Raw genomic sequence first — 24,549 nt, 5'->3', positions numbered from 1 at the left:
AACAGTAGAATGCTACATGCTTTGAATAGTACCCAGTTTATTATTATTATTTTTAATGATTAAAATATCATAATAACATTAAAATAAGTATATTTGCTTAAATGAAGAATATAAAAAATAGTTGTGAAAAATCTGCATTTGGTGTTATTGAAAGTAAAAAATACGGCTGTGAAATAAAAAAAACTTATAGGATAAAAATATTCACAGCAAATGAAGTGTAATAAAGAGTAACCTAAAATGAGTACAAATCAGTGTTTTTAAAATTTTTTAAAAAGATTTTATTTATTTATTTGAGAGAGAGAGAGCAAGAGCGAGCACAAGTAGGGAGGAGAGGAAGAAAGAGGTTCCTTGCAAGCAGAGAGCCCTATGCTGGGCTCAGTCCCAGGACCCTGAGATCATGACCTGAGCCGAAGGCAGACCCTTAAGTGACTGAGCCACCCAGGTGCCCTGAGTACAAATCAGTGTTAAAACTGAAAACCGTCTGAATGAGATGACTCAAGAATCAAGAAATTACTTCAGATGTTTGTAGAGTTGGACAAAATTACATATCCATATACACCTGGTCAATATTCATTATTTAATGTCTATTAGTAATTCAATTAATTTTATTATTAGAAACAATTAGAAATTTAAAAGTAATAATGGAGAAGAGATGAGAGAGAAAAAGAGGAGTGGAGCGGGGGGGGAAAGAAAGGCAGAAAGGGAGAGAGGAAGAAGGGGAGAGAAAGATTGTGGGTCAAGAATGTCAAATAACTTGGTTTATACTCAGCCAAATCTGTTTAGAAAAGAATAATAAAAATAATAAATAAAACAAAAGTCTAATGAATGTTTGAATTTTTTACTTCTCAAGTTTTTGTTCTTGGGTTTTGCAGGCATGCCCAGAGGAAGATCAAAGAAAGCAGAACCAGCTATTCCTAAAATAAAATCTTGAGAAGACATCAGACTATGAACTCAGGGAATTGTTCTATTATTTTATCTTCATTTATTCTTTCATACTCTTCCTTTCTTTACATAGATCTGCATTTCTGACCTATATTGTTTTTCTTCTCTTTAAAGAACTCTTAACATTTCTTGCAAGGCAGGACTACAAGCAACAAATTATCTCAATTTTAGTTTATCTGAGAAAGACTTTATTTCTCCTTCACTTTTGAAGGATGATTACATAGAATTCAGAATTGTAGGTTGGTGGTTTTTTTCTCTCAATATTTTAAATATTCCACTTTGCTTTCTCCTTGCTTGCATTGTTTCTGAGAAGTTGGATATAAACTTTGTTCCTGTATAGATGAGATGTTTTCCCCTCTGGCTTCTTTCAAGGCTTTTTTTTTTTTAATCTTTGATTTTCTGTGGTTTGAAAACAATATGCCAAGGTGGAGCTTTGGGGGCATTTATAACTGCTTGGTGTTCTCTGAGCTTCCTAGATCTGTGATTTGGTGTCTCACATTAATTTGAGGGAAATTCTCAGTCGTTATTGTTTTAAATATTTCTTCTGTTCCCTTCTTTCTTTCTTCTCCTTCTGGTATTCCCCTTAGGCATATGTTATACTTTTTGTAGTTGTCCCAGAGTCCTTGAATATTCTGTTCTGATTTTTTTTCAGTCTTTGATTTCTGTTTGCTTTCCAGTTTTGGTGGTTTCTATTGAGATATTCTCAATATCTCAGAGATTCTTTCCTCAACTGTGTCTGATCTATTTATTAGTAGTATTAGTAGAATGAAAGTCATTCCTTATTTCTGTTATAGTGTTTTTGATCTCTAGTTTTTTTTTGTTTTTTTGTTTGTTTTGTTTTCATTAGGATTTTCATCTCTCTACTTACATGGTCCATTTGTTCTTATATGCTGTCTATTTCATCCATTAGAGCCCTTAGAGTATTTATCATAGTTGTTTTAAATTCCTAGACTGGTAATTCCAACATTCCTGTCACATCTCATTCTGATGCTTGCAGTATCTCTTCAAATTGTTGGGTAGTTTTGTTTTGTTTTGCCATTAGGAATGCCTTTTAATGGTTTCTGGATAGTCAGAAATGATGTACTGGCTAAAAGGAACTGCTGTAAATAGGCCTTTAGTTAGTATGGTGATAAGGTGTGGGGTAGGGCAAGGGTTCTATAGTCCTGTGATTAGGTCTTAGTCCTTAGTGCGCTTATGCCTCTGATCTGTGAGCTTCACAAGTGTTCTCAGTATTTTTTCCTTCTCCCTTAGGTGGGAGAGGATGGCTGTAGTGGGCTGGTGTTGGGTGTTTCCCTTCTCCCACATGGAAGGCTAGAGGGGGCTGCAGTTTGGTGTTTCTTTTTCCCCCAGAGCAGTTAGGCTCTGATAATAATAATCGGCTGGTTAGGCTTGGTTAACTAGTTTCCCCTGAGGCCAGTCCTTATTAAGAATAACAGAGGGCTCTGGTATATTTCAAAATTGTTCCTTTCTCCCTCTCCCTGCCAGGATCCCAAGATTATCCCCGATATTTACTGTGAGAACCTAGTCAAGCTCCTGGAGGTAAGTCACAAAATTGTGTGTTTCTCTATGATTGGGTCCTCCTGTAGTTTTTAAGTCTCAGATTTATCTACACTGAGTCTCCAGCAGCTCCTGAATTGCAGTTCAGACTTTCCTACCCAGCACTGGGTCTTGGGGATCCACTCCTGAGTCTCTGCTCTGGTAAGCCAGGACTGCCTGTTTCACCTGCTAGACTCTTCAGTCTTGGGGACAGTGGTTTGCCCTGTATCCTCACCTCTCATGGATCCTGGATGAGTTGTTAATTTTTTAGTCTGTTAAGCTTTTCACTTGTTGTTAGGACAGAATGAGGACTTCAAGCTCCTTACATATAGAACCAAAACTGGTTATTGATCTCTTATTTTACACTTTTTCTTTGCTCATTTTAGTGTTGAATTAACATTTTATTGAACTGCTATGTGTTAGTGCTTTCTGCTATATAACCATGGCCCAAAGTTAAGTGGACTAAAGTTGTTCTCCATAATTGGTTCTGCTGCTTCTCTCTTTTCCCTTAATTGGGATCTCCTCTCCCTGCTACAAGGTGTTGCTCAGATGCTTCCATGGCCATTCTACACCTCTCTTAGAGCACTAATCTCACTCCAGGGTATTATCTGCCTCTGTCTGTCAGTCTTACTAGGCTGTGAGCTCATGGAGAATAGTACCTACTTATTTATGATTGTATCTTCAACGTCTTTAAACATTACCAAATGAAGGTGAAGTCTCTCCCAGCACCTTTCAGCTAAGGTTAGAATTCTTCTGGTATGAAGGTTACAGCACACAACAGCTGAGTATCAGTGGACTTTTCACAAATTAACTTGCCCCAGCCCAACTTGTGCCAACCAGATAATTCATTAAGTATTTATTGAGCATCTACTTGGGTCAAGCACTTTTCCAGGAACTGGAAATAGATTTGTGAACAAAATTAGTCATGGTCCTGACCTCATGGCACTTGAATTCTACTAGGATATATAAAGGATATATAAAGATATAATAATACGAGTACAAGAATAAACATAAAGCAGGATAGGAACATAGATTGTGATGAAGGTGATATTTTAGTTGGATAGTCAAATAAGGTTGATCATTTTTACAATACTTGCTTTTTTAAAAATAGATTTATCTTGGGGCACCTGGGTGGCTCAGTCGTTGGGTGTTTGCCTTCAGCCCAGGTCGTGATCCTGGGGTCCTGGGATCCAGCACTGTGTCAGGCTCCCTGCTCAGCGCAAAGCCTGCTTCTCCCTCTCCCACTCCCCCTGCTTGTGTTCCCTCTCTCGCTGTCTCTCTCTCTGTCAAATAAATAAAATCTTAAAAAAATAGATTTATCTTCCCATTTAATGTCTCGCCTTTCCTGCCTTATTAGATGATCAGTCACATGATTTTGGCCCTTTGTTACTGCTTTCTTTTGACTTTCCTCTGGCTATTTAGCCTTAAGCTCTAGGAGAAGCCACCATCACATCTAGTTTGAGCTGTCGTTAGGACACCATACTTCTAAATGGAAGAAGTTGGGGCTCTAATGATAGGGTGCATAGTGACAATTTATTTGTGAATCTACCTAGTACCTAGCTTTTTTTTTAATGCTCATGTCCCCTTCAGGGACATGCTGTCCTTTCAATTTAAGTATGGCTTCTCCAAAGAATGACTTTATTACATCGGACTTCCCCAGGCCAGTCACCAGGCAATTACACAGGTTGAGCTAATCATGAAAAGCCATCTTTCTGGTTACAGTGATTGGTATGGGAGTGGGCATTTAGCCCAAGTTGGGTCAGAATCCTTATTCAGGATTTTAAAACTAGAACCAGTTGGTAAGATTTTTTTCTCTGATTATAAAACCATAGGGATATTATAACTTAGGATTTAGTCAAAGAAACAATGCATTTTATATATTCCCGGTGTTAAGGGTTTTAATATAGAGAATTAGGAGTTTACACCTGTTGGAAGAGCTAAAGATTTAAAAGTCAGAGAACCACCACTGACTTTCTCAGCTATGGCTCTGCAGCTTACCCAGAAGCCGCTGTAATTATGGAGATTCTGGGAATTTCACTCCAATTGCTACAGATGGCTGCAGTGGAGTGGCAAACCAGGATGCCAAGGTGTCTTACTCTGTTCATGTGCATCTTCTCTTCCACCTTCCAAATTTGTGTGTGTCTCCCTATTGACAAATTACAACTCTTAATATACAACAAAGGGATTCTTGAAAATGTATTTCCTTTTTTTTTTCTGTGATCGCAGAGTCCTTATAAAAAGGTAGTGGTAATGTAAAATTGACAACAGAATCCAGCACAACTGATTCTTTTATTTAATCTTTTAAAACATTTTTTGAAGTTTTTATTTTAATCACCAAATGCTCATCAGAAGTGCATTCCTGAATCCTCCTCACTTATTTCACCCATCCCTTCATCCATCTCCCCTCTGGTAACCATCAGTTTTTTCTGTATAGTTAAGAGTCTGTTTCTTGGTTTGTCTCATTATCTTTTTTATCCCCCTTTGCTCATTTGTTTTGTTAAATTTCATATGAGTGAAATCATATGGTATTTGTCTTTCTCTGACTTACTTCAGTTAGCATTACACTCTCAAGCCCCAATCATGTAATTGCAAATGGCAAGATTTCACTTATTTCATACATCTTCTTTATCCAGTCACCAGTCAATGGACATTGGAATACTTTAATATCTTGGCTATTGTAAATAATGTTGCAATAAACATAGGGTTGCATGTATCCTTTTGAACTAGTGTTTTTGTATTTTGGGGTAAATACCTAGGAGTGCAATTGCTGGATCATAGGGTAGTTCTATTTTAACTTTTTGAGGAACCTCCATTTTCTACACTGGCTGCACCAGTTTGCATTCCCACAAAGACTGCAAGAGAGTTCCCCTTTCTTCACATCCTTGCCAACATTTGTTGTTTCTTGAGTTGTTGATTTTTTTTTTTTTTAATTTGACAGAAAGAGAGACAGCGAGAGAGGGAACACAAGCAGGGAGAGTGGGAAAGGGCGAAGCAGGTTTCCTGCAGAGCACAGAGCCCAATGTGGGGCTCGATCCCAGGACCCTGGGATCATGACCTGAGCCAAAGGCAGACGCTTAACAACTGAGCCACCCAGGCACCCCTTGAGTTGATTTTATAACAGTTGTGAGGTGATAGCTCATTTTAGTTTTGATTTGCATTTCCATGATAAATGATAAATGAGGAGTATCTTTCTGTTGGCCATCTGTATGTCTTCTTTGGAAAAAATTCTCAAGTCCTCTGCCTATTTTTAAATGTGATTATTTAAAAAAATTTTTTGGGGGGTATTGAGTTGTATAAATTCTTTATATCTTTTGGATACTAACCCTTTATTGGATATGTCATTTGCAAATATCTTCTCCCATTCATTATGTTGCCTTTTAGTTTTGTTGACTCTTTCCTTTGCTGTACAGAAGCTTTTTATTATGATGTAATCCCAGTAGTCTATTTTTTGTTTCCATTGCCTCAGGAGACTTATCTAGAAAAAAGTTGCTGTAGTTCAGGTCAGAAAAATTACTGCCTGTGCTCTTTCCTAGCATATTTATGGTTTCAGGTCTCACAGTTAGGTCTTTAATCCATTTTGAATTTATTTTTGTGTAAGGTGTAAGAAAGTGGTCCAATTTCATTCTTTTGCATGTAGCTATCCAGGTTTCCCAACACCATTTGTTGAAAAGTCTATTTTATTCCCATTGCAAGTTCTTGCCCCCTTTGTAGAAGATTAATTGACCATACAATTGTGGGCTCTTTCTGGATTTTCTATTCTGTTCCATTGATCTATGGGTTTATTTTTGTGCCGCTACCATACTGTTTTCATTACTACTGCTTTGTAATGTGACTTGAAGTCTGGAATTGTGATGTCCCCAGCTTTGCTTTTCTTTTTCAAGATTGCTTTGGCCATTTGGGGTCTTCTCTGGTTCCACGCAAATTTTAGAATTGTTTGTTCAAGTTCTGTGAAAAATGCTGTTGCTATTTTGATAGAGTTTGCATTAAATGTGTAGATTGCTTTGGGTAGTACAGATATTTTAATGATATTTGTTCTTCCAATCCATGAACATGGAATGTCTTTCCATTTCTTTGCATTGTCTTCAATGTCTTTTATCAGTGTTTTGTAGTTTTAAGATTACAGGTCTTTCACTTCTTTGGTTAAGTTTATTCCTAGGTATCTTATTCTTTTTGGTGCATTTATATATGGAATTGTTTTCTTAATTTCTCTTACTGCTGTTTCATTATTAGTGTATACAAATACAATAGATTTCTGTACGTTGATTTTATGTCCTGTGACCTTACTGAATTCATTTATTAGTTCTAGTAGTTTTTTTGGTGGAGTCTTTAGGGTTTCTATATATAGTATCATGTCATCTGCAAATAGTGAAAGTTTTACTTCTTCCTTACTAACTTGGATGCCTTTTGTTTTTGTTTTCTGATTGCTATGGCTGGGACTTCCCGTACTATGTTGAATAAAAGTAGTGAGAGTGGAAATCTTTGTCTTGTTCCTGACCTTAGGGGAAAATCTCTCAATTTTTCCCCATGGAGTATGGTGTTATCTGTAGGTTTTTCATTTAAGGCCTTCATTATGTTGCGGTATGTTTCCTCTAAATCTACTTTGTTGAGGGCTTTTATCATGAATGGATGTTGTACTTTGTCAAATGCCTTTATCTGCATCTGTTGAAATGTTTGTATGGTTCTTATCCCTTCTCTTATTGATGTACTGTATCACATTGACTTGTGAATATTGAACCACCCTTGCATCCCAGGAATAAATCCTACTTGATCGTGGTGGATGACTTTTGATGTATTGTTGGATTCAGTTTGCTAGTGTTTTGTTGACAATTTTTGCATCTCTGTTCATCAGAGATACTGAATTGTAGGGGTACCTGGGAGGCTCAGTCCATTAAGCATCCTACTCTTGATTTCGGCTCAGGTCATGATCTTCAGGGTCGTGGGACTGAGCCCCAAGTCAGGCTCCATGCTCAGCAGGAAATCTGCTTGAGGATTCTCTCTCTCCTTCTCCCCCTCCCCACATTCCCTCTCTCTCTCTCAAATAAGTAAATCTTTAAAAAAATGACCTGTAGTTCTCTCTCTTTTTTTTTTTTTTTTGGTGGTATCTTTATCTGGTTTTGATATCAGGGTAATGCTGGCCTCATAGAATGAATTTGGAAGTTTTTTTTCTATTTTTTGGAATAGTTTGAGAATAGGTATTAACTCTTCTTTAAATGTTTGGTAGAATTTACCTGTAGAGCCATCTGGTCCTGGACTTTTGTTTGTTGGGAGTTTTTTGATTACTGAGTCAGTTTCTTTGCTGGTTATCAGTCTCTTCAAATTTTCTATTCCTGGTTCAGTTTTAATAGTTTCTATGTTTTTAGGAATTTACCTGTTTCTTCTAGGTTGTCCAATTTGTTGACATACAGTTTTTCATAATATTCTCTTATAATTGTTTCTATTTCTGTGGTATTTATTTCTCATTTGTGATTTTTGAGTCTTTTCTCTTTTTTTTTTCTTGATAAGTCTGTCTAGAGGTTTATCAATTTTATGGTTTTGTTTTGTTTGTTTTTAGAACCAGCTCCTGGTTTCATTGGTCTGTTCTGTTTTTTAAGTTTCTGTATCATTTATTTCTGCTCCAATTATTTCCTTCCTTCTGCTGGTTTTAGGTTTTGTTCTTATTCTTTTTCTAGCTCCTTTAGGTGTAAGGTTGTTTGAGATTTTTCTCTTCTTGAGGTAGGCCTGCATTGCTAAAAACTTCCCTCTTAGAACTTAGCAGGTGTGTGAGGTTGTTTGAGATTTTTCTCTTCTTGAGGTAGGCTTGCATTGCTAAAAACTTCCCTCTTAGAACTGCTTTTGCTGCATCCTATAGGTTTTGAACCTTTGTGTTTTCATTTTCATTTGTTTCCATGTACTTTATTTTATTTCCTGGTTGACCCATTCATTGGGTCAACTAAACAATGACCACTCCATTGTTTAGTAGCATGTTATTTAGTCTCCATGTATTTTTGGTCTTTCCAGAATTTTTGTTATTGGTGACTTCTAGTTTCATAGCATTGTGGTCAGAAAAGATGCATGTTATGACTGCAATGTTTTGGAATATGTTGAGGCTGTTCTATGACCTAATACGTGATCTATTCTGGCAAATGTTCCATGTGCACCTGGAATGCGTATTCTGCTGTTTTAGGATAGAATGTTCTGAAGATATCTGTTAAATACATCTTGTCCAGTATGTCATTCCAAGCTGCTGATTTTCTATTTAGATGATCTATCCATTGATGTCAGTGGGGTGTTAAAGTCCCCTACTATTATCATATTGCTATTGATTAGCTCTTTTTTGTTTGTTAACTGTTTTGTGTATTTGGGTGCTCCTATATTGGATGCAAAAATCTTTACAATTGTTATATTTTCTTCTTTGATTGTGCCCTTTGTAGTTATATAATGTCCTTCTTTGTTACACTGTTTAAGTGTATTCTGTCTCATATAAATGGTGCTACTCCAGCTTTCTTTTGACATCCATTTGCTTGATGTTTCTCCATCCCCTCACTCTCAATCTGCAGGTGTGTTTAAGTCTAAAATGTATATAGATGAGTCTTCCTTTTTTTTTTTTTTAAGATTTTATTTATTTATTTGACAGAGAGAGCACAAGTAGGCAGAGCAGCAGGCAGAGGGAAAGGGAAAAGCAGGCTTCTGTGGAGCAGGGAGCCCAATGCAGGACTCCATCCCAGGACCCGGGTATCATGACCTGAGCCGAAGGCAGACACTTAACCACTGAGCCACCCAGGTGTCCCGAATCTTGCTTTTTTTTTTTTTAATCCATTCTGACACCCTATGCCTTTTGATTGGAGCATTTAGTCCATTTATATTCAGAGTAATTGTTGGTAGATATGTACTTATTGCCATTTTACTGTTTTATGGTTGTTTTAGAAGATTTTCTCTGATCCTTTCTTGCCCTTCTCTCTTTCATTGTCCTTCTTCTCATTTCATCTTGCTGGTTTTCTTTAGTGATATATTTGGATTTCTTTGTCTTTACTCCTTGGATATTACTGGTGGTTTTTGATTTGTGGTTACCATTAGGTTTGCATATAACATCTGCATATAGCAGTCTATATACTAAATTAATGGTCATTTAAGTTTCAACCCATTCTTTACTCTTCCCCTCCCCACGTTTTAGGTATGGTGTCATATTTTACACCCTTCTATTTTGTGAGTTCCTTGACTGATTTTTTTCCACAGAAATATTCATTTTTTTCTGCTTTTGTGCTTCCTGCCTTCATACTGTCATTTTTGGTCTCTCCTTTTCATTCAAAGAGTCCCCTTTAATATTTCTTACAGAGCTGGTTTAGTGGTGAACTCCTTTAGTTTTTGTTTGGGTAACTCTTTGTCTATTCTGAATGATAGCCTTGCTGGATTGAGTGTTCTTGGCTGCAGGTTTTTCCTATTCAGCACTTTGAATACATCATGCCATTCCTTTCTGGCTTGGAAAGTTTCTGCTAAAAAATCACCTCATTGCCTTGTGGTGTTTCTTTTGCATGTAACTGTCTTTTGTCTTGATGTTTTTAATATTTTTTTCTGTATCACTGTATTTTGCCTTTTTAATGACAATATATCTTGGTTTGGATCTGCTTTTGTGGATTTTGTTGAGGGTTCTTTGTGCCTCCTGGATCTGGATATCCATTTGCTTCCCCAGAGTAAGGAAGCTTTCAGATATTATTTCTTCAAATAAATCCTTTGCCCCCTTTTTCTCTCTCTTCTTTTTCTGGGACTCCTATAACACAAGTGTTATTACTCAGTCACTGAGTTCCCTAAGTCTATTCTCATGTTGCATAATTCTTTTTTCTCTTTTGTTCAGCTTGATTACTTTCTATTACTCTGTCTTCTCAGTCAGAAATTCATTCCTCTGCTTCTTCCAGCCTGCTGTTCATTACATCAAACATGTTTCTCATTTCATTTATTAAGCCCTTTATCTCTGTTATTTCTTATCTCTGTGTTACTGTTCTCACTGATGTCCTCCACTCTTTTCTCAAGTCTAGTGAGTATCCTTATGATCATTGCTTTAAATTCTCCATCAGGCTTGTGACTTCTATCTGTTTTGTTTAGATCTCCAGCCATGGCCTTGTCCTATTCTTTCATTTGGGACAAATTCCTGTCTTCTCATTTTAAGTGTCTGTGCCCGTTTCTGTATGTTAAAGTCAGCTACATCTCCTGTTCTTGAGGTTAATGGCCTTAAGAGTTCCTATAGTGCCCTACCATTTGGTGTATCCTATTCCCTATGGCCTGGCACTTCTGGGAGTGTCTCCAATGTGTGCTGTATGGACTCTGCTATTTTGTCCCAGCCACTTTATCCTTTAGGCCAGTCATCTGCAGAGGCTCTCTTTGCCTGTTGTAGGCAGTGTTTTGTCGCTGGACTGAAGGTGGCACATATTAACTATGTGCGCTCTGGTCTGCTTGTGAAATGAGACCTGAGGCCTCACAAAACTCCTGAGTTGGGTGAGGTGGTGTGGGCAGGGGTTTGTGCTGATCTTCTGGGTGCAGGGGCCCATAGTAGTAGAACTGAGGCAAGCATGATGGGGAAGGACATTTCCTCTGGAGCATGGGAAATTAGGGCTTGGTGTAAGCAGCCTCAGTAGCAAGTGTGGGTATTGCCCTGGTTCCCACAGTTAGCCCTGTGCTTATACTGAGGGGTGGGAGAGGGAAATGGTACTGGCTAGTTTCTTTGTTCCTGAAGGTGTGTCTCTGTGAACATGCCTTTGGGGGATAGGCTCTGAGATGAGCAACTGACCTCTCCACTGTGTGCCCCAGGTGCTCTTCAGATCACTGTTTCCATGCTTTATGTCCACAGGCTATTTGCTCTGCCTTTTCTCCAAGAGCAGCCCCAATGTCCTCTGAGCTCTCCCAGAGTCAAGCATCCTAACTTAAAACTCCAGGCTTTAAGCCCTGCTGTTTGCAAGAACTTATGAAATTCGGGCCTTCTCACTTCCCAAGCCAATTGCTATGGGGATTTGTCTTCCTTGTGTGCTTCTCTGTGTACTAGTCTCTCACCCTTCTCTGTGACCCTGGTTGCCTCCCCACCAGAGCGTTCACAATCAGTTTCTCTCCCAAACTGTGTCTCTGTCCTTCCTACCTCCTTCAATGTGGCCTCTTCTCTACTTTTAGTTGTGGGGTTTGTTCTGCCAGTCTTCAGATTGATTTCTGGGGTATTTAAGATTAATAGTTAGATTCATGGGACAAGGTGAACGTAGGGTCCTACTCTGCTGTCATCTTCCCCCTCACCCTGAAGCCACAACTGTGATTCTTATGTGTTGTCTGGCCTTTATTCATCCACTTGAGAATGGGGTGGCGGGGAGGGAAACAAGCTGAAGGAAGTAATGAAAAAGGAATGGGGAGGGAGTAAATGAGTGTGCATATCTAATCAGGACAAATATCCTGTTAATTTACAGGGGGTATTTAAATCTTTGGCACCTCTTTTAATGTACAGATTGCCTCCACTTCTCTTTTTTTCTTAAAATCTATTTATTGAAGAAACCCAATAGATTTTGACCTGAGGATTTTCCAGTCTGCTTGTGCTTATTGCATCTCTATGGGATATTTTAACATGCTCCCCTATAATCTAGAGGCTGACTCTACTCATGTTAAATTTATTTGCCAAGACATCTTCATAGGTCTATTGTATTCTTTTTTCAGGAGGCATAAAGTCTTTTGTTGTCTCTCTCTTTGGGATGTATTAGGCATAGATGCTCAAGGTCTATGACATTTACCTCATTAAGGATATTTGTTAGTGTAATACTTAAAGGGAAACCCCTCTCATGTAGGAATGGCAGAATAAATATTTGATAACTAAAAAAAAAATATTTTGAAAAAGTATTGGTCTCCTTTGGAGGAAGACAGGAAACCAATTTTTTAAAGTATGACTTTTTAAAGAAATATCTCAAGAGAAATTTTGTATACATTCATATACAAAATGCATGTTTAAGACCAGATCAGAAAACCTATAAATAAATCTATTTCATTACTCTCTCATTAACTATTTATTTGACCTTTATTTTCACAATCCAAATATTTGTTCCTAAATCACTAACAGTGAATCTATGATGGGAAATTCTCTGAAAGATATAATGAAAATGATATCCTAGGGGGGGAAATTTTTTTCTCAGTATAAACATTTCATGTATTCAAAAGTCTAAAAAAATGTTGAATACACTTGAATATATAGAACATTTTTATATTCAATAAAGATATATTTTATTAAATAGTCCAACAAAGTAGAAATCTTAATTAAAGGAACAGCATTGTGCTTCACTACTAAAAGCAATGTGACCAATATAAAGAATTTTGCCTATTAATGATATGGAATTTAATTTGGAGGGAAGTTCTAATGGATAATTTATTGCAAACTACACAGTACACAGACCATGTTTCTTTTTGTTACTCTGTGACATTCAATCATCTCAGATCATCCTTAGATTAGGAATTTGGAGGAAGTCAACGATGATGACTAAAAGCAAGGATTCTACTTTCAGAAGAACAGCATCAAGTACAACTCTGAAAGTCTGTGTTTTTCTATTTTGTTTTATCAGTCTAGGATTTTTTTTATGACTATTGCATGTTTATATCCTTAAATCATTCCCATGTGTTCTTAGGAAACAACTCTGCCACATAGTGTCTCTTGTAGCCTTATTTTATTCTGTCAACACTGCAGGATGCAAGGTAAATGAGAGGACATATTATCTGTTGTTATCCAGAGCAGCAAAGCTTAGAGAGGGTTTTAAAAAGGATGTTAGAAAATTAGCACACAGGATAATTAACCTGTATAGTTTACTACCTATTGCCTAAAAGTATATTGAAGTATTTAGAAGAGAGTTGGTTTTATTTAACTTGTTAAGTATTTCCATAAATCAAAGATTTTAACCTGTAAGAAAATAATTTTACTTCTCAATGATCCTTATTTATAAAGAAGAGAAATAACACATTTAAGAACTTGTAAATTTAGATTCTTTTCAGATGTGAAGTTGACAATAAACTATGATTAAGTGATCACATTACAGGCATGCTGTGTTTCAGATATTTAAGTCAACTATTTATTTTAAACACTTGAATATTAGCAATTCTTGACCATAAAATTACTTTATTTCAGAATAATTTGAATCCTAAACATGTGATCTTTTTTTTTTAATGCTTTTTTTTCCTTTTTGATGAAAACACAAAACATGGATTGATTTATGTTTAAAAGCTTAAAATAACACCTAGATAGGTGCTAATAAGCAGGCTTTGCTTTATACTTCTTGTAAACAAGAAAAGAAAGTGTTAGTTTTAACTTAGCACCTGAATATTTCTGGCTGGTGGATTGTTCACTAGGCTAGAGCTTCATGTTCTTGTTGAGCTGGCATTTCAGTAAACCTCTCCAGGGAATTGTGCTTTCCAGAAAGGGGAGATTTATGTAAGTGCACTACAATGTGAGATGTGTAAGTGCAACTTCACAAGCCCATGTGTGGGTACTATTCATTTAAGTTAAATAGTTTTATACCATAGAAGTGTTTACTGCCTTGTGAATGCAAAACAAGACACCCTCAGTCTGGTGAAAATATTTGTGCATCATAAAATTTGAAGCTACATGGGCTAACAAATATGTCTAAAACTGAATCAAGTGTTTGGGTAGAGGAGTCTAATTTTTTAATCTTTATTTTTTTAATAGGTAATGTTTGTTTCTATCCTTAGATTTCAGGGTTTTTGTTTTTTGAAGATTTTATTTATTTGAGACAGAGAGAGAGAACAAGCAGGGGGGAGGGGCAGAAAGAGAGAGAGAGAGAGAAGCAGACTCCCTGCTTAGCAGGGAGCCCAACATGGAGCTTGATCCCAAGACCCAGAGATCATGACCTAAGCAGAAGGCAGATGCTTAACCAACTGAGCCATCCCGGCGCCCCTAGATTTCAGTTTATTATATGGTTTGCTTAATAGAGTTCCAAATACTTTTTATAGTATAAGCTAAATCTTTTAAAGAGAAATAGGTCATAAAATGATAAAAATAATGGAGATGATCATTTACTTTTTTAGCATTAAGAATGGTTTGCCTTCAAATAACTTATTTTCCTATTAATGTTTAAGGTAATATAATTTACTGAAATTCAAGTTGAATATTACCTTTCAGGAATTCAACTAATATATTAAGCAAAGTAGCCAACTAATATAATGCAGACCATCAACTTAAATCATTTTTCAACTTTTTGAATTTCTTGTTTATACATGGCAGGTTGACATACTCAGTCAAAAAATTATCAGTAAATCAAACCAACTCCTTGTCAGATACAAATTTAGTCATAAGCATACTTTTAAACATGCATCATACAGAACTATAATTTATTAATGAAGTCTGTTACCATATATTATCCCAGAATTTCCATATAAATTTTCAAATCTTAAATTGATAGATAAGACTATTTCTTACCTATCACCATGTTTGTGACAATTAATAGAGAATAAAATGATACAGGTTTTTATTAAAAGCTTAGCCATAGAGATTATGAAAACAGGAAATATATGACTGCTTTATAATATACACATGTCAGAGGATTTTCAGCAGAGAGTATGCCTGAGTTTCAAAATATTTCAGCAGAGTAACAAAGGAGTGAATGGAATCATAAATTATGTTTTAGGAATAAAACCATTACTCCATTGCATTATATTGCTTCCCTGTGGTGCTTATCACAGGAAGAACTTGGGTTTTGGTGAGTTTTGTGTCCACTCTTCCCTGAAACAAAGATTCTTATTTAATGGATTTTACTAGATTGATGAAACAAGCAAAGAATAATCTAGAATATCAACTCCAGTCACACATCAAGTCCTCAATAAATGGTAGCCATGAGCAGTTGCTAAATAATGTAATTTTCCTTAACAGAAGTTATCATGGGGAAGGTCAGCTCGGTTATAGAATGGAAGGATAAAAATTAAGAACTGGAAAAATGTATGTATGCTGCTCTGAGATACAGAGTACAGGAAAAAGCTACAATTATTTTCCAGTTTCTCAGCTTCACCTGACAAAACCATCTAACCTGGAGAGGAGAAATTGAGGGAGATGAGGGGGATGATTTATTGTAATAGTCTATTCACTCCCAACAGTCAAAAATGAAAATAGCAATTTTAGTCCCTTGTAATTTTGAATAGTATACTAGTATACTTTATTTTTCTCTATGTAATAGATTTTCTGCATTCACTAGAACTTGAACAATACCATTGGGGAAAAACATTGAAAATAAGCTGAATAAATTACATATTATTCCTATATTTATGCTAATAGTTATTTATTGTGGATTCTTTTTTTTTTTTTTTCTTGTTGGTCCATGACTGTAATCATGGATGATTTCTTTCTTTTTGACAAAAGGCCAAGGACAATTCGATACCACCATTTCTTTTGGATCAGTTACCATTAGTGACCTATAAATATAGTGGAATAAGTTACTATTACCCTGAGGCCGCAAGGATTTTTATGATTCAGACTCCTTCTTTCTGCCCTTTGTCCTATCTCACCTGAGTGGAACGGAATGCCTCAGTACATTTTGTGACAACTTATATAGCTTGATGGGTTAGTTTGCTCACTGGGTAATACAGTTGCAATAATTTATACTTCATATTGTCCTACAAACGTCCTGGCCTTGGGCTCCATTTTACACATACTTCTTCCTATGAACTTCCAAGGCCAAAATCTATCTTCAGATATTCATAAGCAGTCCCCACCAAACAGTATTAACCAAATACTCATTTGGGGTAAAGAAGTATCTAGACATCTGTTCACCTTTTTGGGGTGGGGAGGATTGATTGTGGTGAATTTGCAAGTTGTTACCTAGTCAGTGCCAGGTGTCACACTGAAAAGATTTTATTTTTGCCCTAGATTATTTCCATTCAAATAAATAAATTAACAAACACCTTTTGGTGCCTCTGTCTTTAAGTAGCATGCCACAGTATTAGTACTAAGGTTGCTTAGCAACTGCAAATAGTGAGATAGCAGGATTGAAGAGCCCAATACAATAAGTCGTTATATTTACATACTTACAGTAAGAGGAATACTGCTGGTTTGGTCAGCCTTCAGACCTATGAAATTTACAGCATTCATTGTTAAAATTGTGGGCCAGTTTTACAATAGTATCTTTAGTCCTCATGTCCAGTTGTATTATAGCTCTGAGGAATGCTATCTGCTGATTTCCTGTGTAGTTATTCATTATACTACTTCCCAGTCTTTATAAAGATTTCAAAAAGCAGTTCACTGTTAAAATAGATAGTGTATAAGAAAGATTCAGATAGATTTCCCAAGTAACTTTTTTCAACCATGTAACATTTTACAGTTACAGGCGGGATTTGGTAGGTGGGCGTGTTTTTTTTTTTTTTTCCTTGTTTCATGAATTCTGTCTCAATGGGTTTAAATGGAAAATACTTAATGATATATGTTTTAACAGACACAAGTAAAGTTTGTGTTATATGGGCAAGAAATAAAATATCCCAGCTTACTTGAAGTAGCAAGTGCTCAATAAATGTTAATTTAATAGATAGGTTTAATTACATTTGATCAGAAAATTATCTCCCATTGACATTAGGGAATACACATCTGGGGACTTTATAAGAACAGAATCTAGATGCTATATAGGAGTTTGCTTTCTGGATAGCTAATAAATTCATTCATCCATTAAATGCTATTGTATGCTATTATGCACTGAGTGAGGCCCTAGGGCAGGAGAAAGGTCTCTGCCATCCAGAAACTCACAATAGAGTAAGAATTCTAGTTTCAATATATAAAGAGATGCTAATGTGGAGGTACAGCTAACAGTTTGAAAATGTAGAGGAAGAAATAGCCCTTTCTGGAGGAATCTGGGTAGACCTCCTAGAGGAGCTCTCATTTGTTCTGGATGTTGGACACTGACTAGGATTTAGTAGGCAGGGAAAGAGGAGAGGGTATGTCATTAAGTGTATTTGCATGGGGATAGACAATGTGGAGGTGAACTCAAAAGCAGGCACTTCCAGAGAATGACCAATGTGAGCCGGTATGTCTGAAACTTAGAATTGGGTCATGTGGAGTGGGAAAACACACCACTGGAAAGGTAGATTCCGTCCAGCCAGTCTTATAGAGAAACTAATTCTGAAAAAGCAATGTTAAATAGGGTGTAATAACATCAAGAATGGGTCAAAGGGGCTTGAGTTTTCTCAAAGCCTTTATCCAATGGTGGGCTTTCCTGACATCCCTTATTTGTCCCTCACCAGCTATACCAAATATGCTGAACACATACACAAAGTGATTCATACTTGATACAATTTCTGAAATTTAATTAGCAAAGAACTGTCCATAATGAAGGTCAGCCTTAGTGTTTCCACAGCTGTCATCACCTCCAGCAAGGAATATTTCTAAAATCTGTCTACGTCCACATCCCACATTTCTATCTTTACAAGTTTCCCATTGCTGCTAGTTCAAGAAATCTGTAGCAAACAGCATATTAGAAGCTTGGCAAGATTTGAAAATCTTTTCTTATTAATTTCACACAAATTCCTTGAACTGATGATAGAAAATAACATTTGATTTTTGTTTGGGTATCAGATCTCAGCAGGAAATAATAGCACAATCAAATTGGAGAGAGTTGAGATGAATGTAATGAAGGGCTGTTACAAACATTTGGACAGGATACAGGGAAAACACAGGAATAGTTTGGTACCCAGGGGATAGTGGGAAAAGGATGCCAACCCCATGCCTGAAGTGTTGAGGAGGGAGGGTGATTAACAATTCATGGAGAGAAACCCTAGGAAGGGGCTACCTCACGGGAGCCACTGGGACCACCAGCTTAAGAGGACTTCCCAGGATGGAGGCTCAGGAAATAAACTCCAAACATACTTTGCTCCTTCCTTCTAATTTCTGCTAACCAGAAGCCAGAATATATAGGAGTCTGGAATGCAGACATTCAGGGCCCAGAGTAATGTGGGAAGGGTGGAGAGTATATCCTCAGGGGCAAATGGAAGATGTCCAGCAGAATTTGTTTAGGTTAGTTTAGCTTTCACTCACATTGTTACCACAACACTAAAATGGTGATCTAAGGTGATTTGGGAGGACATAAATCATGATCTGACATGATCCCCCTACTAACTCCCAGAGTGCTAAACCTGAAATACCACACCATTTTCAAAAAGCTAAAGGTGTGTGGAACAGGAAATGAGTTAGGACAAAAGGCAGCAGAGTGGTGGATAACTATGTTAACAATTTTAGATTTGGAATTTTATACTACGTGACCTTAGTCTGCCATAGACCCCCAATTTTTTTTTAAATTTTATTTGTTTATTTTGAGAGAGAGAGAAACCACATGAGAGGGGGGAGGGTCAGAGGGCGAAGCAGACTCCCTGCCAAGCAGGGAACCTGATGAGGGACTCGATCCAGGGACTCCAGGATCATGACTTGAGCCGAAGGCAGTCGCTTAACCAACTGAGCCACCCAGGCACCCTAGACCCCAAATTTTCCATAGGTTTTAATCAAAATGGAAATCATTTGTTATTTCCTTTAGTGATTAGAATTATATTCTTAATTCTCAAAAATGCTAGTTTTTTCAGTGTTTCTTGCTAAGACCTATATAGTGATATTATCTTTATTCATACTTAAATATTAAAAGTTTATGCAGCCTCTTTCCCAGTTTAATTTTTCCTATATAATAAGTAACCAAATTTTTTTATACCAACATTGCCAGGATCATTGTTTGCATTAATTTCTTAGTATTTGTCCTGTTACAGTGTTTTCAGTGATTACAAATATTCTATATAGCTTATCTTGCATTATGTATGTCATTATCTTTTTGTATTGAACGCCTTTGTTACTTGTTATTCCATTAATATGACTTACAGTCCCTCCCTTTTAAGACCAATTGTGCAATCCTTAATTAAATTCCAAATTTCAATATCTGTAGTGAGATTGCATTTAATGTGCCCTATAAGGCTCCTGGGTACATTCTTTAGAAGAATAGATGGCCATTTCAAAGAAACAAAATAGTGAATAAAGCAGTCATTTTAACAGAGCAAATCTATTTGTTTCAGTGGTCTTAAATTTATTCATTAGTGTCATGGATTCACAGAACATGAAGAACTTGGAAGGCACATACCAGAAGATGCTACCTAGGAATAGCTGAGGTGGGGAACACACTTGAGGAAAATCCTAGATGCAGGTAATCCATTCAGGCAGGTGATTTGAGTGTCAGTTGACAGACTGTCCAGAGAAGAGATTCCTTTCAGCAGGAAGGGAGGTGGAGATTTAGGAAGTTAGGCAGGTGGCCAAGACTGAGGATATCAATGAGTGCACATGAGAAACCTAACCAGGGACTGGAGTTACAGAGAAAGGCTGTCAGTGGGGGAAACAGGTGAAGACTTAAGAAGAGAGGAGGGTTCTAAGCTCAAAGTCCTGTTTATGGGAAGGTGCCTAAGGAAAGGAATCAAAGCTGTGGAAATCTGGATGGAAAAGTACTCTTTCAAAAAGACATTCATGTCACTGTCTGCCAGTTTTGTCACACTCATTCCAATATCTCTGCTGTTAACCTTGCTTTAAGTTGTTTATTTCTCTCTACTCCTCCAAATCTCATATTTATAGTCTTATCTCCAATCACACAACTTCCATAGAAGTGTCTCCATTCTATTGTGGTCCTTTTTGATTGCTGGCCTGTCAAGAGTGTTTTTCTTAGTGAAGTACACTTTAATTCTTTATTATATTTTTATATATTACTTGTAAATTTTCCTGTGACAAAATGCATTTTTTTAACAACTAAATTGCAAAGCTACTCAAAGTTGGGGTCCCTGTTGTTGGAATCTCCCATATTATCCACCGTGCTTAGAGAAGCATTAAACTCATACAGTAAAGATTCCATGAAAATTTGTAGAATTATGTAAATATAATATTTATCATTTATCTTTGAAAAAGCTAGTTACTAATTAAAATGTTTCTAAGATAGGTTAGAAATCATGTTCTATATTTCTTCTACTTATACTAATTATATTCCCCACTGCTTGATGCCATGTACCTCTGCCCCAATCAAGCTGATCTCTCAATGTCAGGATTTTCTTTGGGGTTCTTTACCATAACATACAGGGATGGGCACATATATAGTACTCTACAAATACTTGCATTTTTACTTTTTAAAATGGGTTTGAGCGCCTTGACACAGCCAGAGTTTAGGGAGCCACTTCACTTACATACACAACCCAACTTGGAACGTAGGGTTTAATTCTCCTGTTGTTGTTTGATTTTTCCAGGTTGACTATGTCACATGTTCCATTAAGGTTTTGAAGTGGGATCACGGCACTGAAACTGTATTCAGTGACTTAGTTCTGCCAAGCTGAACATATGAAAAGTCAAATAGAAAAGAACCACGTAAGACAGAAGGGTAGTCTGAAAGCTATTGACATGGCAAAGCACAGACCGGCAACTGCATGCAATTGAGCTGAACAAAATAGATGACAAGAATACCATGAAATACTTCACTGCTAGTCTCCAAGTGACATTACCATTTATTCCTAGGGAGTGACAGAAACAGGTGGATCACAGGGTCCCTCAGGTAAATATATCATGAAGCTAGAGAATCAAGAAAGAGTCATAAACAATAGGAGTGCAGGCCACACAAGGGTTATTTTTGCCTCACTCCTATACCATGGAGGCCCTTTTAGCATCAACAGTAATTTTGTAAATTTGATAGCAAAGGTCAGAAAGAGTGTTGACATACTCCTAATAAATTCTAAAAGAGGGGGTTTAGGAAGAAAGCAGGTGGCTTTATAGATGACTCTAAGTAATTCATCTTCCTTAGTTTGAATCCTGTGTTTGAGACCTAAATGAAAATAGCATCTGTTCCCTCTTATGTTAAATTTTTAAATTAAACTTCTTATTTTGAAATAATTATAGATTTAAATGCAATAAGAAAAAATAATACAGAGATCTCCTGTACTCTTTACCTGGTTTTCCCCAATGGTAACATCTTGCAAAGGTGTAGTAGGACATCACAGCCATGATACTGAAGTTGATACAGTCAAGACAGAGAACACTTTTATCACCACAGGTGTCTTTATGTTGCCCATTTATAGCTAGACCCACTTCCCTTCTATCCCTACCCCCACCCCACCTTAACCCCTGACAACCACTAATCTGTTTTCTATTTTTATAATTTGTCATTAATCAATGTTATGAAATCAGAGTATGTATGGATTTTTTATTTGGCATAATTATCCAGGTTGTTGCATTTATAAATACAATGTGGTATCAGTGTAACATAGTTTAGTTAAGCATTCACTCATTGAAGGACATCTGGATCATTTCCAGTTTGGGACTATTATGAATGAAGCACCATAAACATTTATGTACAGGGTTTATGTCTTTATTTTAAGCCTTCATTTCTCTGGGATAAATCCTCAGGAGTGTAATTGCTGGGTCATATGGTAGTTGCAGGTTTACTTTTTTAAAGAAATGGCCATATGGTTTTTCAGGGTGGCTTACCATTTTACATTTTCAGTAACAATGTATTTGTGATGCATTTCTTCCATATCCTTGCCAGCATTTGGTCTTACTATTTTTTCCTTTAGCCATTCTAATAGGTATATAGTGATATTTTATGAAATATTTTGGACATCTTTTCATGTGGTTTTTTGACATCTGTATATCCTCTGATGAAGTGTCTCTTCACATCTTCTTACCTATTTTCTAATTAGATCATTGTTTTCTTTTCCTGTTGAGTTTTGAGAATTCTTATAAATTCTAGATACTAGTTGTTTGTGATATGCAAATATGTTTTTCTCTGTAGCTTGTGTTTTCATCCTTAACATGGTCTTTCACAGAGTAAAAACCACTTATTTTATTGAAGTATAATTTGTTAATATCTCCTTTTATGGATAATACTTTGATTTCAAGTTTAAGGACTCTTTGTCTAGCCCTAATTCTTGAAGGTTTTTAAATGTTTTTTTTTTTCTCTAAGTTTTGTTTAGTGTTATTTTTTCATATGAATGTCCAATTCCCAGTTGCTCTAGGACCATTGTTTAAAAGGCATTTTATGTCCATTTTAATGCTATCAATTTCCTCTAAATAACTGTAGCACACACATTATGATATGTTATTTTTATTTTCATTCAGTTTAATGTATTTTTTATTTCCTTTAAGACTTACTCTTTTACCTATGGATTTTTAGAAGTGTTTAATTTTTAAGCATTGAAAGATTTTCTTGCTACCTTCCTGTTATTGTTTCTACTTTGATTCCACTGTGTATGATTTCAAGTTTTGTAAAATTTGTTGAGATTTTGCTTTTTGGTCCAGGATATGGTCTATATTAATATATGTTCTGTGGGTGCTTGAAGAGAATGTATATTCTGTTGTTTGGGTGGACTATTCCATAAATGTTGAATGAATCCTTGTATTTGGCAGAATTATTGGGTTCTATATCCTGTTGATTTTCTGTCTCGTTCTATCAATTGTTGAGAGAAGGGTGTTGAACTCCCCAGCCATAATTGTGGATTTATTTATTTTTTCAGTTATATCAGTTTTTGCTTCACACATTTTGCAGCTCTGGGTTTGGCGCATACACATTTAGGATTGCTATGTGTTCTTGGTGAATTAACCCATTTATCATTTTTAATGTTTTTCTATTCTGATATGAGATTTTGGATCTTACTTAAACTTTCTATTTTATTTTTTTAATTGACTTTATTTTTTAGGGCAGTTTTAGATTTACATAAAAATAAAGTACACAGATAATCCTCTTTCCCCTACCTAGTTTTCCCTATTATTAATACCTTGCATTAGCATGGTGTACTTGCTACGCATGGTGAGCCAGTATTAATATATTATTATTAATGAAGTCCTTAGTTTACATTAGGATTCACTCCTTTTATTTATGTGGTTGGCAAATATGTAATGACATCTATCCCCCATTAGAGTACCATGAAGAATATTTTGACTGCCCTAACAATTCTATGTGCTGAATTTATCAATCTCTCCCTCCCAACCTAGAAACCCTGGTAATGACTGAGCTTTTTACTGTCTCCATAGTTTTGCCTTTTCCAGAATGTCGTATAGTTGGAATCATGTAGTATGTAACCTTTTAAGATTGGCTTCTTTCTCTTTGCAATATGCATTTAAGTTTCCTCCATGTCTTTTTGTGACTTGATAGCTCATTTCTCTTTGTCTCTGAATAATATTTCATTATCTGGATGTACTATAGTTTACCCATTCATCTATTGAAGGACGTTTTGGTTGCTTTCAAATTTTGGCAATTATGAATAAAGCTGGTATAGACATTTGTGTACAGAGTGTTGTGTGGACATAATTTTTCAGCTCATTCAGGTAAATACCAAAGAGTGCAATTGCTGGATCACATGGTAAGAATATGTTCAGTTTTGTAAACTGCCTTCCACAGAGGCTGTGACATTTTGTATTCTCATCAACAATGAAAGAGCATTTCTGTTCCTCCAATCTTCACAAACATTTGGTAATGTCAATATTTTTATTTAGGCATTCTAGTAGATATATAGTAGTATCTTGTTTTAATTTGCAATTCCAAATGACCTATGATATTGGGCATCTTTTTATATGCTTTTTTGTCATCTGGTTCTCTTTTGTGAGATGTTCAGATCTTTTGACCATTTTCTTCATTGGGTTTTTTTTTTTTTTATTGTTGAGTTTAAGAGTTCTTTGTATACTTTGGAAGGTAGTTTTTTTTTTTTCTAATAAGATACTGGTTTTGCAAAAGATTTCTCACAATGCGTGGTTTGTCTTTTCATCCTTTTAACTGTGTCTTTTGCAGAGCAGGGTTTTTAATTTTAATAAAGTCCAGCTTATCAATTATTTCTTTCATGGATTGTGCCTTTGCCTAAAAAAACTCACGATGAAACCCAAGGTCATTTAGGTTTTCTATTTCCTAGGAATTTATAGTTTTGCATTTTACATTTTGGTCTGTAATCCATTTTGAGTTAATTTTTGTGAAAGGTATAAGGTCTGTGTCTAAACTCACTTTTTGTCATGTGGATGTCCAGTTGTTCCTGCACCATTTGTTGAAAAAGACTGTCTTTGCTTCATTGAATTGCCTTTGCTCACTTGTCAAAGATCAATTGATTCTA

At 36.1% G+C, this 24,549-nt stretch overlaps 1 long non-coding RNA gene across 1 annotated transcript in view; it reads left to right on the top strand.

Annotated features, from left to right (window-relative positions):
- The window catches only part of LOC145716396 (uncharacterized), a 109,879-nt gene extending 86,040 nt beyond the window's left edge, over nt 1-23,839 (top strand). Inside the window, exon 6 of the long non-coding RNA XR_014139029.1 lies at nt 20,710-23,839. This is a non-coding gene — a long non-coding RNA (uncharacterized LOC145716396). The remainder of the gene's footprint in view (nt 1-20,709) is intronic.
- Nucleotides 23,840-24,549: the final 710 nt, after the last annotated feature.

Source organism: Leptonychotes weddellii, chromosome 12, assembly GCF_054177405.1.
Source record: "Leptonychotes weddellii isolate Sample4059 chromosome 12, ASM5417740v2, whole genome shotgun sequence".
Classification (NCBI taxonomy): domain Eukaryota; kingdom Metazoa; phylum Chordata; class Mammalia; order Carnivora; family Phocidae; genus Leptonychotes; species Leptonychotes weddellii.
Note: the sequence above shows the minus strand (reverse complement) of the source record. Positions and strands in the feature narration are given on the sequence as shown.